At 52.5% G+C, this 13,417-nt stretch overlaps 1 long non-coding RNA gene across 2 annotated transcripts in view; it reads right to left on the reverse strand.

Moving 5' to 3' along the window:
* LOC102497240 (uncharacterized) overlaps positions 1-11,493 on the reverse strand; it is a 14,072-nt gene extending 2,579 nt beyond the window's left edge. Inside the window, exons 1-4 of one of the 2 annotated variants that reach the window (XR_001369515.1) lie at positions 11,341-11,493; positions 8,780-9,171; positions 2,232-2,306; positions 1,715-2,096 (exon numbers count right to left, since the gene is read on the reverse strand). This is a non-coding gene — a long non-coding RNA (uncharacterized LOC102497240). The remainder of the gene's footprint in view (positions 1-1,714; positions 2,097-2,231; positions 2,307-8,779; positions 9,172-11,340) is intronic. The other variant, XR_001369514.1, reaches the window with a different exon arrangement.
* Positions 11,494-13,417: the final 1,924 nt, after the last annotated feature.

A 13,417-nucleotide genomic window follows, 5' to 3' on the forward strand; every position in this document is an offset into this window, starting at 1 on the left:
GGGCGTGCTTGCTTTATGCCTAGGTGGAAACAATTTGTGACTGGCTTCTTGGCAACACAAGCCACACTCCTCTGTTTGGTTGTCAAGACCCTGCACGGCTGAGCCTACTTACTGCTTTTTTGTTTCAAAATGTTTTGGACATTGGAAACGATTGTGAGCCAGGTGGTCGTTTGACTGGATGCTTTAACATTCATCACCTTATTTAACTCTCGCCTCAGTCCTAAATCATAGTAATTCTCATACTACCACTGGTAGATGAAGAAACCGAGGCTCAGGGAGGTCAGCTCGGCCCAGGGGCTGCAGCTGAGCAGGGTCAGAGCCCAGCTCGGTGTCCAGCACCCCCCTCCACACCACCTCCATAGCCTCTGTTCCACCTGTCTCATCCGTTCCCAGGGGCCGCAGCCACACTGCTCATTCCCACTGGGGCCTTTGCTCCAAGCGGGCTCCTGTTAGTCAAGTCTCAATCTCCAAGCTGTGTCCTGGCCCTGGTCATTTCTCCTGAAGTGCACACAGAGAGCAGCCCCAAAGGCCAGGAGAAGGTGAGAGCGTTCTAATTACTTCTGCTGAGAGTTATGGCCCCTGGAACATCAAGGGAGTTGAGAGCAGCATCTCCTGCAAGACCCTCGTTTGGGTTCTGTGTCATCCTTTACTTTTATGCTTTAGCATAAGGGTTCAATACAACTCTTACCTGAGACAACAGGGCCTTACCTGAGACCCAGATAGAAGTGCAGACTCAAGCCCCACTCCAGATCCCTTGAGTACGAATGTGCATTTTAGGAAGACGTCTCAATGGTTCAGAGCCTGACATGAACGCTGGTGGTGCCCTGCTCTAACTGGTTTGTTCCCTGCACACCCAGTGCCCCAGATCCCAGGCCAGGCACCTCTCTGCCTCCTCTCTGACCATGCTGGTTATGGGCCCTCTCTCCTCTGTGTCCCTGGCAGGGTGGCGAGGGCACATTGGAGATGGCGCCCACCCTTCCTCCCTGGTGGCCTTTCAGCCCCTGCTCAGGTCCCTGCGCTATAGCTGTGACATACCCCTCCCAATCCTGATATCTTTCTCAGAACCCTCCTTGTCTGACCCTGGAACTGGGAGCCATCTCAGCCCGGAGGAAAGACAGGATGATTGGTCCTTAGGCCCCCTGTCATGAGCTTGTCATAAGCTTTGGTGGGGGGGTAGCCCCACCTGGCTAGCAGAAGAGGCACTGCCTTTCTAAGGAGCTAGGGCACGGTCATCTGAGGTGGCAGCCAGGTAACCAGGTATCTGACTGAGAATGAAGCTGAAAGCACAGGCTTCCTCCCCATCTGCTGATTACACACCTTGCCCCTAAGAAAAGCGTAAGCGGGCACTTCCTGCAGGCCGACCTCTCCTCCCAGAGCTCAGCGCTTCCCTTACCCGGGGTGGCGCTTCTAATGAATGGGTATGGCTGGGCTGAGCATGCTGTGAGGGATGAGAAGGAAATCTGGCCCATTGAGCAGGATTCAAGATGGGAACTCAGATTATAGGCTTCATAATCACAGCTTGGAAGAGAAGCTTTGTGCGTAAAGGGAACCCAGGAGGAAAGTATTTCATGCCTTTTGGAAACCTTTCAGCAGAGATTCTCCAAGCAAGATAACTGACCACAGAACCCTAGTCTTGCTTCTTTATTATTCTTTATTTTTATGCTGGCTCAGGAGGCGAAGGGCTCCCAAGAGCTCCTGTGTATGGATGGCTTACCATAAATGCGCTCTCTCACTGCGTCCTGGAACCACCCTCTTCTCCCAGTTCAGGCCGAAGCCCAGACGTACGGCCAGTAGGAGGCGGTGTCCACACTCAGCTCTGGTCTCAGTCTCTGTCCCACTGTGTTCTCCTACCTCGTGGTAGAGCAAGTGGGCTGTGTGAGGACTTCTCGGAGTTCCATTTCTCAAATAGAAGACATAGGCTCCTTTTGGCAGAGTTCACGCTTTTGCTGTAAGAATGTGGGTTCATGTATACTTGGTAAATGCCATTCAGACTGCTGTCCCTCCGCTTGGGCCTCTGTTCCCCTCCTCCTCTCATCCACCTCCACGCCCTCTCCTGCATAGAGTCCAGGATGCCAGCTGAAGCCCAGCAGATGTCACTGTGAAAAGAAAACACGAGAAAAGCAAAGCCAACTGCCTTGCAGTGCTTATTAGTGCGTGAACACAATGATGCCCTTGATGGTTCTCAGAGGAAGGGGCATGCAGGCCAAGTCCACGCCGCCATGTGAACTTACCTCCACACAAAGGTCCAATTGAAATGAGATGTCCATTTATTGGGGGGAAACTTGTCCTCTGTCAACCATGATGATCTGGGGGGAGAACAGATAGCCATACAGCACATGGGCGAGTCCTTCTCACCCGCGCGCACACTCCCACAAAGCCCAGTGCTGACGCTAGGGAATGCAAACTCTTCTGTAAGCAACAGGCTTCCTTCCTTTCTTCTGCAGCCAGCTGTCCTGGTCTCCAGTAGCTATCGTAGTTCATTACCACTAGCTTTGCGGCTTAAAACCATGCACATTTATTATTTTCTGGGGCTCAGAGTGTGAGATCGAGGTGTCAGTCGGGCTGCATTCCTTCCTGAGGCTCTAAGGGGAGAAGCGATTTCTTTGTCTTTCCTGTTTCTGGAAGCTCCTTCCCCACCTTCCTTGGGTGGCCCTCAGCAGGGACCAGTGACCTCCCTGTGACCTGTGCTTCAGTGGTGCCATCTCTTTCCATTCTACCTCCATCTTCCGTCTTCAATGGCCCTGGTGATTACACTGGGCCCACCTGGATAATCTGGGCTAATCTCCCTATTTTGAGATTTTACCTTAATTCATCTGCAAAATGACTTTTGTGGAGTAACCTATTCACAGGTTGAGGGGATCAGGTTGCAGACATCTCTAGGGGGCTATTATTCTGCCTACCACATCAGCATGGGCCTTTTTAAAGGCAGATAACTCCATGGTGTTTGCCCAAAGTCCCAGAAAGTAAATGAGGAGAAGAGGGAGAAGAGGTTGCAGCTCGGCCATCCCCCACTTGGGAGGTGATTTCTCACTTTCCTCTCTCTCTCTCTGGCAGGTGCATGCACCAGTGGCAAAAACCTAAAAAAATAACTTTAAAGGCTTTATTAATTAAGCATAAGATACAAGCATGTTTTCATCATTCACCTCACCAATAAAAGGACAGTAGTTTGTTTCAAATATGAAAATTGAAACAAAGTTTGAAGTTGAGAGCTGGAAATTAAGAAAGAAAGGATGGGAGGAAGAAAAAGAGAACTGCAAAATACATCTCAAAAAAGTCCATAGAGAGATCAGCAGATGATATAATGTTTATGTCACTGGACTTCCACATGTTGACTGTGGTTCAAGCCCCGGACACAGTGGCTTCAAACTCACTCTGGGCATGTGTGCATCCATGCCCAAAGTCCTGAGAGGAAAATGGAGGAGAAGGAATTTGGGCATGGTCATTCCCCCAGGAGGTGATTTCTAGCTTTCTGTCTTTCTCTGTCTCTCTCTAGCAAGTGCACACACCCTATAGCAAACATCTCTCAAAAAAAAGAAAACGTCTATAGAAACACGCAAGTTGAGAAGCAGAGCTTGCAGGGCGGGGTGGGGCCAGGCGAAGGGAGGGTGGCGGGCAGGAGGGTATCACAGGTGGAGGCAGCAGCATGGCGAAGGCCTGCAGGCAAGGTGGCGCCATAAACAGCTCAGCAGTCCTGGCACTGTCCCAGTGTCTGGAGGTTTGCAGTTTGACCTTCCTTGGTAGACTCTGAGTCCCCTGAGGACAGGGGCAGTCCCTTTACTTCTGAACCCCTCTGAGGGCTTAGCAGGCTAACCACTGCGAGCCTCAGCCAGCCTCAGCCAAGGGGGTTCGAACCTTGCAGTATCCAGGATCAGTTGCACGAGCCCCTGTCTTCTCAGAGTCTACCCCTATTCTACTCTCGAAGCCCGATGTCTGCTCTGTAGCTGTGGCTCTCCCAGCCTCCTCGAGGCTCTGTGGTGACTTCTCTCAGAACCCTCAGTGGGTGACCAAGTCCTCCAGGCCGCAGTGAGGATTAGGATCAGGATTTCCCTGATCCCTGTGTTCCCTCTATGTTCTGAACCTTTGCCTCATAGGCCTCTCTGGTGGACCCAGCAGGTGACATGGTGGTTAAGGGTGCTGAACTTCCACATGGCAGTTCAAGTCCCAGACCTGGCGGCTTGTTTTCTCTCTCTCTCTCTCTCACACACACATTCACACTCTGTCCCTCTGTTTTCAAATGAACTAAATAAAGTAAATAAAATAATTCTTTTCTTAAAAGAAAAGACCTCTCTGGCCATAATAAAACTCTAATTTCTACTATTCAACATGGTCCTTTTCTTCTCGACTTCACTATCTATCACCTCCAGTACCTCACGCTTAAAATAATGTTCAAAGAGAGACCACTGTAGTGTCCACAGCAGGCTGCGCGTGCACACTGAAGAGAGCGCAGGACGGGCGCTCCACATCTTGCCTGGGAATCTGGGGTCACCCACACCCACTCATTGTCGTGGCTAACTTCCAACAGCGTCAGTTATGACAAATACACACACACACGCATGTGCACACACATGTAACTCTCAGTCTCAGTGCTTAAATGGATCCGTATTTCCATTTTCATGAACTCTAAAGTTTCCCGTTTCTGACTCCTCAGGCCTGTTTCTTCCCTTGGAATGGGTCTGATCATCGTACTTCCGAACTTCCACATGGCAGTTCAAGTCCCAGACCTGGCGGCTTGTTTTCTCTCTCTCTCTCTCTCACACACACATTCACACTCTGTCCCTCTGTTTTCAAATGAACTAAATAAAGTAAATAAAATAATTCTTTTCTTAAAAGAAAAGACCTCTCTGGCCATAATAAAACTCTAATTTCTACTATTCAACATGGTCCTTTTCTTCTCGACTTCACTATCTATCACCTCCAGTACCTCACGCTTAAAATAATGTTCAAAGAGAGACCACTGTAGTGTCCACAGCAGGCTGCGCGTGCACACTGAAGAGAGCGCAGGACGGGCGCTCCACATCTTGCCTGGGAATCTGGGGTCACCCACACCCACTCATTGTCGTGGCTAACTTCCAACAGCGTCAGTTATGACAAATACACACACACACGCATGTGCACACACATGTAACTCTCAGTCTCAGTGCTTAAATGGATCCGTATTTCCATTTTCATGAACTCTAAAGTTTCCCGTTTCTGACTCCTCAGGCCTGTTTCTTCCCTTGGAATGGGTCTGATCATCGTACTTCCTCAATGATTACCGTGACGTCACGTAGCCTATCCTCTGTAAAGTGCTTAGCACAATGACTAGCACTGAGTGCATATTCAGTAAGGTTAGCTTTTGACTTTGTGCTTAGTGTTACTGTGACAAATGCATGTGATGTCCGTGGGCACACACGACAGCACAGTCAGTCCTCAGTCTATGTGGGGGGTCGATCAGGACCCCCGAGGATACCGAAATCCACGTATGCTCACGTTCCTTGTGTAAAGTGGTGTATGTTTGCGTACAACCAACACGTCTCCTCCCATAGAGTTTAAGTCATCTCTAGATTACTTGTACTGGGTGGTCAGAAAAGTCATGACACATTTTCGCATAGAAAAAAACAGAGAAAATATGTCATGACTTTTCCTACGACCCAGTGGCCCCTAACACAGGGTAAAAGCTATGCAAATAGTTGTTAGACTGGGCTGTTGAGGGAATGATGACCAGAAAAGCAATTGTCCATGTTCTGTCCAGACACAGCCAACATCACCGTAGGCCTAGCTGCAGCACACGTCAGCACCAGTGTGACGCTTTGGTCTGAGGTTGGCTGGATCCACGTGTGCAGAACCCTCAGATAAGGTGGGCCGACTGTGGATCAGATATTTCGGAGTGATACAACGAGGCAGTTCTTGCAGGGGCAGCATTGAAGGTGGCGATGAATTGCTCCGTGTCCTGTCACCCAAGGTATTGTGAGCTTCATCGTAAGAGCGTTCATTTATTGAGAGGCTGTGGTGTGCTGGGCACTGTGCTTCACGTACTCATTTAACCAAGTCTTTGCAAAGCAACCATGTAGGGTAGGGTTATTTTGTTTTTCAGAGAGCTGAAGTTGTAAGTCCGTGAGCTGGAAGGTCCAGCTGCCTCTGTATCCTCTGATGGGGATCCCCCCTATACCCTGTACCCAGCCCCCATGCCCAGCCCTGTAAGCAAAGCTCTGGCCTTCCCCTACCATGCTCTGAGCGGTTTGTTTTCATGGTCCCTTCTTTATCTGACAGCCCACACACAGCTACACAGCTTAGGGGCGTGTCTCCAGGCTGCAAAATTGTTACAAGCAGCACACAGTGGAAACATTGGCAGGCTTTTCCCCCCACCTTTTTCCAAAATACAACTCTCCAGGCTGTGTGAGTATGTGTCCACATGGAGTCCTACATGTCAGTGTCAGAGTCCGGAAGCCCAGGGCACAGGGTATCTGAGTATTTATGTGTTTGTGTTTCATTGTGAGCTCACCTCTCTATCGGAGTTCAAAGATAGCCATTTCTGCCTTAGAGAGAGAGAGAGAGAGAGAGAGAGTGTGTGTGTGTGTGTGTGCGCGCGCGCGTGTGCGTATGTGTGGTACTTGCAGATCTCTGACTGCTCTCCCCCAACCAGTGTGCACAGGCCTGCTCTTCCCTGTGTGTGTGCATCGTTACATTGGTAAGCCTGGGTACGTGCCTGCTCTGTCCCAAGGGTGTCCATGACACAAGTAAACTATCCTTCACTTCTGTTGTTGAGACTCTCCTAGGACACTCTGCCCCGATGGAGCAGGGAGAGCTGGGAAGGGGAATGTTTAGTCTGGAAGGCAGACGGGCAGGCAGCTGAGACGCCCTGAGGAGCACCCAGGCCCCAAGCTGGACCCCAGGGCTGCTCCAAGTACCCTGGATGGTGGGAGGACCAGGCCTACTCAGCATGCCCTGGCTCGGGGTGCAGGACACTCCTGCTCAGGCCACTTTGGAGCCAAATGGCTCCCCTGGAGTAAGTATTGAGAGGGCTCTAGGCCTACCCAGCCTCATCAAGACGGTCTCTTTATCTCTCTTGGTTCTTTTCAGTTCTCGGAATAGGTTTTCATGCTGAACTGAGGCTGAGGCACCAGCATGGAGATGTGGAAAGAGCATGAGGCTTCCATGTCGGGCAGGCCTCAGGCTGCACTCCGGTTTTGTTGTGCGCTAATCATGTCACCTTGGAACAGAAACACTTACTTCTAAGCCTCCATCTCCTCTGCAAAATCGGTTTCCTAATACTATCCTGCAGGCCAATTTAGGGGCCTTAAATGGTAAAATCTGTACAAAGCGCCTCGTAGGTTTTCTGTCACCTTTTCTCCCTTTCCGTGGAGTCTCCAGGTAATTCAGCTTTCTGGCCGAATCAACAGGGTGCCACCTTGTATTTCTAGGAGATCTCCAGCGTTTGAGTACCCAGTCAGGGAGAGGAGCAGGAAGGAGCTCAGTTTGCACATGGTTTCTCCTCGCTTGCTGTAACTGGAGGTAATCCTCATATCCCATTTTAGTGGGTCTTTAGAGGGCATTTCAGGAGGACTGCGGCAGCTGGAAGGGTGGGGGTGGAAATTCTGGAAAAGTATGCACCTGCCTTCCAGTAGGTTCGTAAGCTGGTGACCAGCCCCCGGGGTGCACCTGCCATGAGTAGGTTAGCAGTGGGGGACAGGCTGCTCCGTGCTTGGCCTTACAGCACTCTGACACGTGTCAGGCGCTGGCCGAGGTGGTGGAGATCCTGTCCTCAGCCAGATGGACACAAGCCTGACCTCGAGGAGCTTCCGCTCTGAGAGGCAGAGACCCAAAAATAAATGCATGAGCCACGAAAATTCGCATTAGCCTGTTCCCAGACATTACATGCGATGAAGAAGATTCAGTAGGTCAGTTAGGACAAAAGCACATGGTGAGGTGGGAGGGTGCCACTTAGGGGGTGGTCCTAGGAAGACTTCCTGAGGAGACATCTGTGGTTGAGTGATAAGAAAAAGAAAAACGAAAAACAAAAACCAATCATGGGAGGGAGGACCTTCCGACCAGACCCCCTCCCTTCAGATTTTAAGCGTGCGTCTCTTTATTCACTTACGTATTTACTTATTGCCGAGTGGGTACGTGCGTTCACCAGAGAGAGACAGAGAAAGAGAGAGAGGGAAAGCATCCCAGGGGTGGGCACATGGTAATCCTCTTTCCTCCATTCTCCTTCCCGTCGGGAGGCAGAAGGCACCTAAGGGCTCCCGAGAACCATAGAAAATCTGAGAAAGGCACTTTTGGAGAAGGGAAAGGGACAGAGATAGGTGGAATACAACAGAGGATGCCTGCTGTGGGACCGGGAGGAGAGACAGCTGCTTTGGCCAGAGCAGAGGCGTTGGCGTGGCAGGAAGAAGAGAGGAAAGGAGTGCACACACACACCTGCCCACATTCTCAAAGTCAGTCTCAGGTGTCTATCCGCATAAGCGCATTGATTTTTCTATGGTCCCGAGTTCACATCCCGTCTCTGCCCTTTGCTCAATATGTGATCTCAGGCAAATTACTTATCGTCTCTGTGTCCTGTCTCTGACCCCAGGTTACATATTCCCTGCTGTGCAGGACTGTTGTAGGGCTCACATGTGATCATTTAATTAGTAAGAACATAACCTTCGAAGTTAGACCCAAGTCCAAATTCTTGTTCCAACTTTTGAGAGCTGTGTGTTTTTTTGGAAAGTGACCTAAGCTCCCTGATCTTCAGTTTCCACCTTATAGTATCATTCTGGAGGTTAAATGAGGTAATAAGTCAAAGCGTCACATGTACCATCACCATCTATGACAGGAAAGGGTTGGCACATGGCCTGGCACGTGGTAGACCCTCCAGGGTGACAGCAGTTTGAGGAAGGCAAGGCTGACTGACGTGAGAGGGTCATTGGAGGTCACGAGATCCATGTGCCTGTGGGGCTAGGCCAAGGATCCTTTGGCTTTGGGGCTGTGCAGGTCAAGGAAGTGGAAGTAAAGGTCCCTGGTCACTGGTCACCGAAGCTGCAGTGTGACCTCGTCAGTCCCAGCAAAGGAGAGCAATGTGTGCAGAGGCCGGTGTGCCCTGGACTTTTAAGGGAGGCCTTTTCTATAGTGGGAAGATTGGTCACCAGCGTGTCTGAGTTCCCTTCCGGCGGTTACAGCCCCCAGCTCCAGGGCTTTCCAGGAGACAGCCTAGGAAGGAAGGCAGGAAGCCTGGTAAGAGACTGTGTCCCCTCCTGGGCCTCAGTCTCCCATCTGTGCTCTGACGGTGATGAGCTGGGCCTGCCTGCAGGGTGAGAGCTGAGACTGTCCAGCCAGGGAACCTGGTTCTAGTCCCAGCTCTACCACTCATTGGCTGTGCCATCCTGGAAAAGTTTTCAAACTGAGTCTCAGTTTCTTTTCTTTTTATTTTGGAGAGGTTTTTGCTATAGGACACGTGCACTTGCCAGAGAGACAGAGAGACAGAGAGCAAGAAATCACCCCTCAGAGGGGATAGCCATGCCGTAGTCCTTCTCCTCCATTCTCCTCTCAGGATCTTGAGCACACATGCACACATGCCCAGTGTGAGTTTAAGTCACCGGGTCTGGGATTGAACCGTGGTGGACTACATGGGAATCCAGCAACATAACCATTACGCCAACTGCTGGTCTCGAGCCTCAGTTTTCCTGTCTGCCAAAAAGAAATCCTGATGGTCAGGGCTGCGGGAGGCCTCCCGAGCGGCTCACATGCGGTGCTGCCCAGGGCCAGGGAACTGGGCAACAGGGAGGAGCCCCTCTGGAGCCAGGGAGTCTCCCTCCCACTCTGCCCCCGAGGTTTGGCTCCCTGATCCTCCCTGTCCTGGTCAGGGAGCGCTCACAGCCCAAGGCGGCCCGGGAGTTGGACTTGTTGGGCGGGAGAGGAGCCAGTGGACATTATGTTCCTTCCCAGGAATGGGAAAGTGGGATCGTTCCTGCAGGGAGCAAGCCCGAGGCGAGCACTCCCAGAGCATCCACCCTCCCCACTGCCCAGAGCTTGTGGGGCAGAGACGTAGCAGCAGGGGTGGCCGGGCTGCCTGGGGCCCCGGCCTGACAGGGCACACATGCACAGAGCACACGGTCCCATGCCCAGACATCCCCACAGTCCTGTCCACATGGTGACACAGACACACACATGGGGATCTCATGCACTCCCACCTCCAGCTTCCCATGTGGCCATGTGTTCATCCATACACATGTAGCCCATAGATTCCAAAGTCCAGCCCACACACGTGCACTCCTGCATACGCTCCGTTCCTGTACACACACCCCTAGCCACAGATGAGACACAAATAATGCAGGTATTCACGCAGTCACGCGGGTGCTGACACTCACGAACACACGTGTAAACAAGCATACCGGGAACCAGCAGTTAGCATAATGGCTATGTCGCTGGACTCCCACATAGTCGACCGCGGTTTGCGTCCCGGACTCGGTGGCTTAGAACTCACACCGGGCGCGTGTGCGTGCGTGCCCAAGATCCCGAGAGGAGAATGGAGGAGAAGGGATTGCGGCATGACCATCCCCCCTGGGGGGTGATTTCTCGCTTTCTGTCTCTATGTCTCTGTCTGTGTGGCGAGCACACATGCCCTATAGTGAAAACCTCTCCAAATAAATAAATAAATAAATAAAAAACAAGCATGCCCCACATGCACACACGTGTACAACACGGACCATTTTGCACAGAGCACCAGCACAGCAGTCCCTCCATTTTCTAGCCTTCGGGCACCGTCCGTCACGTTAGCAACCCAATAAAACTCCAAGGCCTAGCCCAGCTGCCCAGGCGGCACCCCTCCTGCACTGTAGGGAGTCCTCCTAGTCTGGGGTGCCACCACGCTCCTGGCCATGCCGGAAGCACCTGAGATACAGCTCTCGCTCCTGCCCCCACCCGTGTTTCAAAGCAGCCACAGATACAAGGTTCTCGAAGCCACCAGGGTTTTCCTGGAGATCTGGGAATGGGCAGAAAACAACTCTGTGTCCCTAGAAGTGTTTCTGTGCCATTCCTGTCTCCATAGAGCGCAGCCTCCTGCTCTGCTTGAGGGGCTCCATCCTCATGTCCTTGCCACTCCCCGTTTTTCTCCCTTTCTGGGCCCGCATCCCCAGCTCCGCTGACCAGCCATCACCCCTCCGGCCTCTGGAGCTCTCGGGAACAAACGTCACTTCAGGCAGACCAGTTTGGCCCTCTCGTCTCTCCTTCCCCTGCGAGTGCTGGGTGATGGGGTCCATGTTCCTCGACTCTGGGTGCCCAGTGTGCACTGCTCGGCACAGGGAATACGATATCACCGGGGTCTACCTGCCTAGTCGTTTAGAGCAGTGCAGGCTGCCTGGCCCAGCCCCGAATCCTCACCCTGAGCAGCGGGAAGCCCAGTGTCCGGTTCTGCCTCGCCCACTCGCCAGCTTTTTGACCCTGGGATATTTAGCTTCTCCAGGTCTCTGTTTTCTCACGTGTGATGTGAAGGGGTTCAACCGAAACGGTGGACTTCAAACTGGGTCCTGTGGGACACCTGGATTCCAGAGAGAGATGGACAGAGCAAGGCAAGCGTGAAAGAAGGCACTGCTGGGGCGGGGCCCCGCTTCTCCCCAGACCGCTCCTGGCTCTGGTTATCGGCTACGCTTCTGCCGGAGATGGCATTTAGGCAGTTCCCACTGCTGACACGACAGCAACGACCGTTGATAGACACTGGCCTAGGTGTTGCTGAGGGTCTTTCCCCCTTGGCCAAGCTGGGCTTTGGCTTCTGTCTCACCGCAGCAAGTTCCCATGTAGGGCGAGATGGTGGCTCAGCAGTAATGCAGTGCCCACACTGTGGCCCCACATCGGAGGTCCCAGGTTCTCATCTCAGGCCTCCCTGGGCATGCTAGGTGCACACGTCTGTGATCTGGGCTGGCTGTGGCTGTGGAAGGATTGTGGAAGGAGGACCTTGTTGGGAGCTTATGTGCTTTCTCATAAAAGAAAGAATCTTTAAAATAATAATAATAATAATGCTCACGTAAGACAGAAAGCAAAAACAATTTTTTCTTCATAGATTTAGGGCTTTCTTTCTTTTTTAAATCACAGCTCTTTTTAATTTAATTTAATTTATTATTATTATTTTTTAAATTTTGCTGTAGGGTACACATGCTCACCCGAGAAAGAGAGAGAAAGCAAACAAGCTGCTAAGTCTGGGACTTGAACCATAGTCGATCATGTGGGAGTCCAGCCCCCTACCACACCACCACTGCTGGCCCCAGGACTTTCTTTTTGTTTCTGGAGTCGCTGATCACCTTTCACCGTCCCACCAAGACCAGGGTGCTCAAGTCTCTTCCCTTCACTTTTACCTCCTCATCCGGCGCATGAGGGCACGCGTCGCCCCTCTCTCTCCAGCTTTGAAGGAGAGACTGTGCTTGTCAGCTGGTGAATGCAAGCCCCAGGAGCAGAATGTGGCACCTGGAGGACACCCTCCAAACGGGGGCTGTGGTGGCCACGGGAGTCCCAGGAGACAGCAGCTGCCTCCCTGGGCATCGCGCCTGGCTCGTGGCTGGGGTTTGCCATCCCAGGGTGGAGACTGCTCAGTGACTGGGAGCAGCGTGCCGCAAGTCAGCTAATTAGCCTTCGTCTTCCCAGGAGACAGCTCAGTTGTGTAATTTTTATTTCTATATTTTACACACCCTCCATCTCCAAGAGAGAGAGGGGGCCGGGAGCCAATCTTCCTCAGCCTCATTGTTTGTTTGCATTCCAGCCGTGCCAGCTGCCCCTTCTCATCTTTCCACGGTTCCCACCTACAAAGGAGCATCCCTGCCACAGGCCGGCGGGGTGGGGAGGCAAGGGACAGCTTTTCACGTAGCTTTAGAGACCCAGCTCCAGGACCTGCACCCAGTGCCGTTGTCTGGCTGGATTTCCTGCCTGGCTCCAGGTCAGTGACTGTGCACCCCGGCCCCCAGCCCCCAGCCCCCATGGCCACCTGTTTGCAGGGAAGGTTGGATGGGCTGCAAAGAACCCAGCCACGAGGGGATGAACCTCCTTCACACTAAGCTAAGACAGTCTGCCTCGTGTCTTCTCTAGGCCCGGCCTCCATGGGGCTAGAGAGTCAAGTCTGTTCATTGAAGGGACCCCCTCATAAGAGATGACCCCCAAAACAGCTCCTTCTGGGCCCAGACTCCTCCCAGTCTGCCCCTCCTAGCCTCTCCTCCTAGCCATGTCCCAGGACTTCTGCCTTCTCGATCTTGCTGCAGACGATTCAGGGGCCTCTGCTCGGCTGCCAGGCTGTTGAGGCAAGCAAAGTCTTGACCCAGGCCTGGGGCTCTGGCTCAGCTCCTGGCTCAGCCTCCCCAGACAGGGGAGGTCCCTGGCATGCAGGATCCTGTACCCCTACCTGCCAGTGTAGCCGGGGGTGCTCGGCTGCCAAGAGGCTGTGCCTTGCAGCTGCGGGCGGAGACAGAGCCCAGAG

This window comes from Tupaia chinensis, unplaced genomic scaffold (assembly GCF_000334495.1).
Source record: "Tupaia chinensis unplaced genomic scaffold, TupChi_1.0 Scaffold143740_1, whole genome shotgun sequence".
NCBI classification, from domain to species: domain Eukaryota; kingdom Metazoa; phylum Chordata; class Mammalia; order Scandentia; family Tupaiidae; genus Tupaia; species Tupaia belangeri.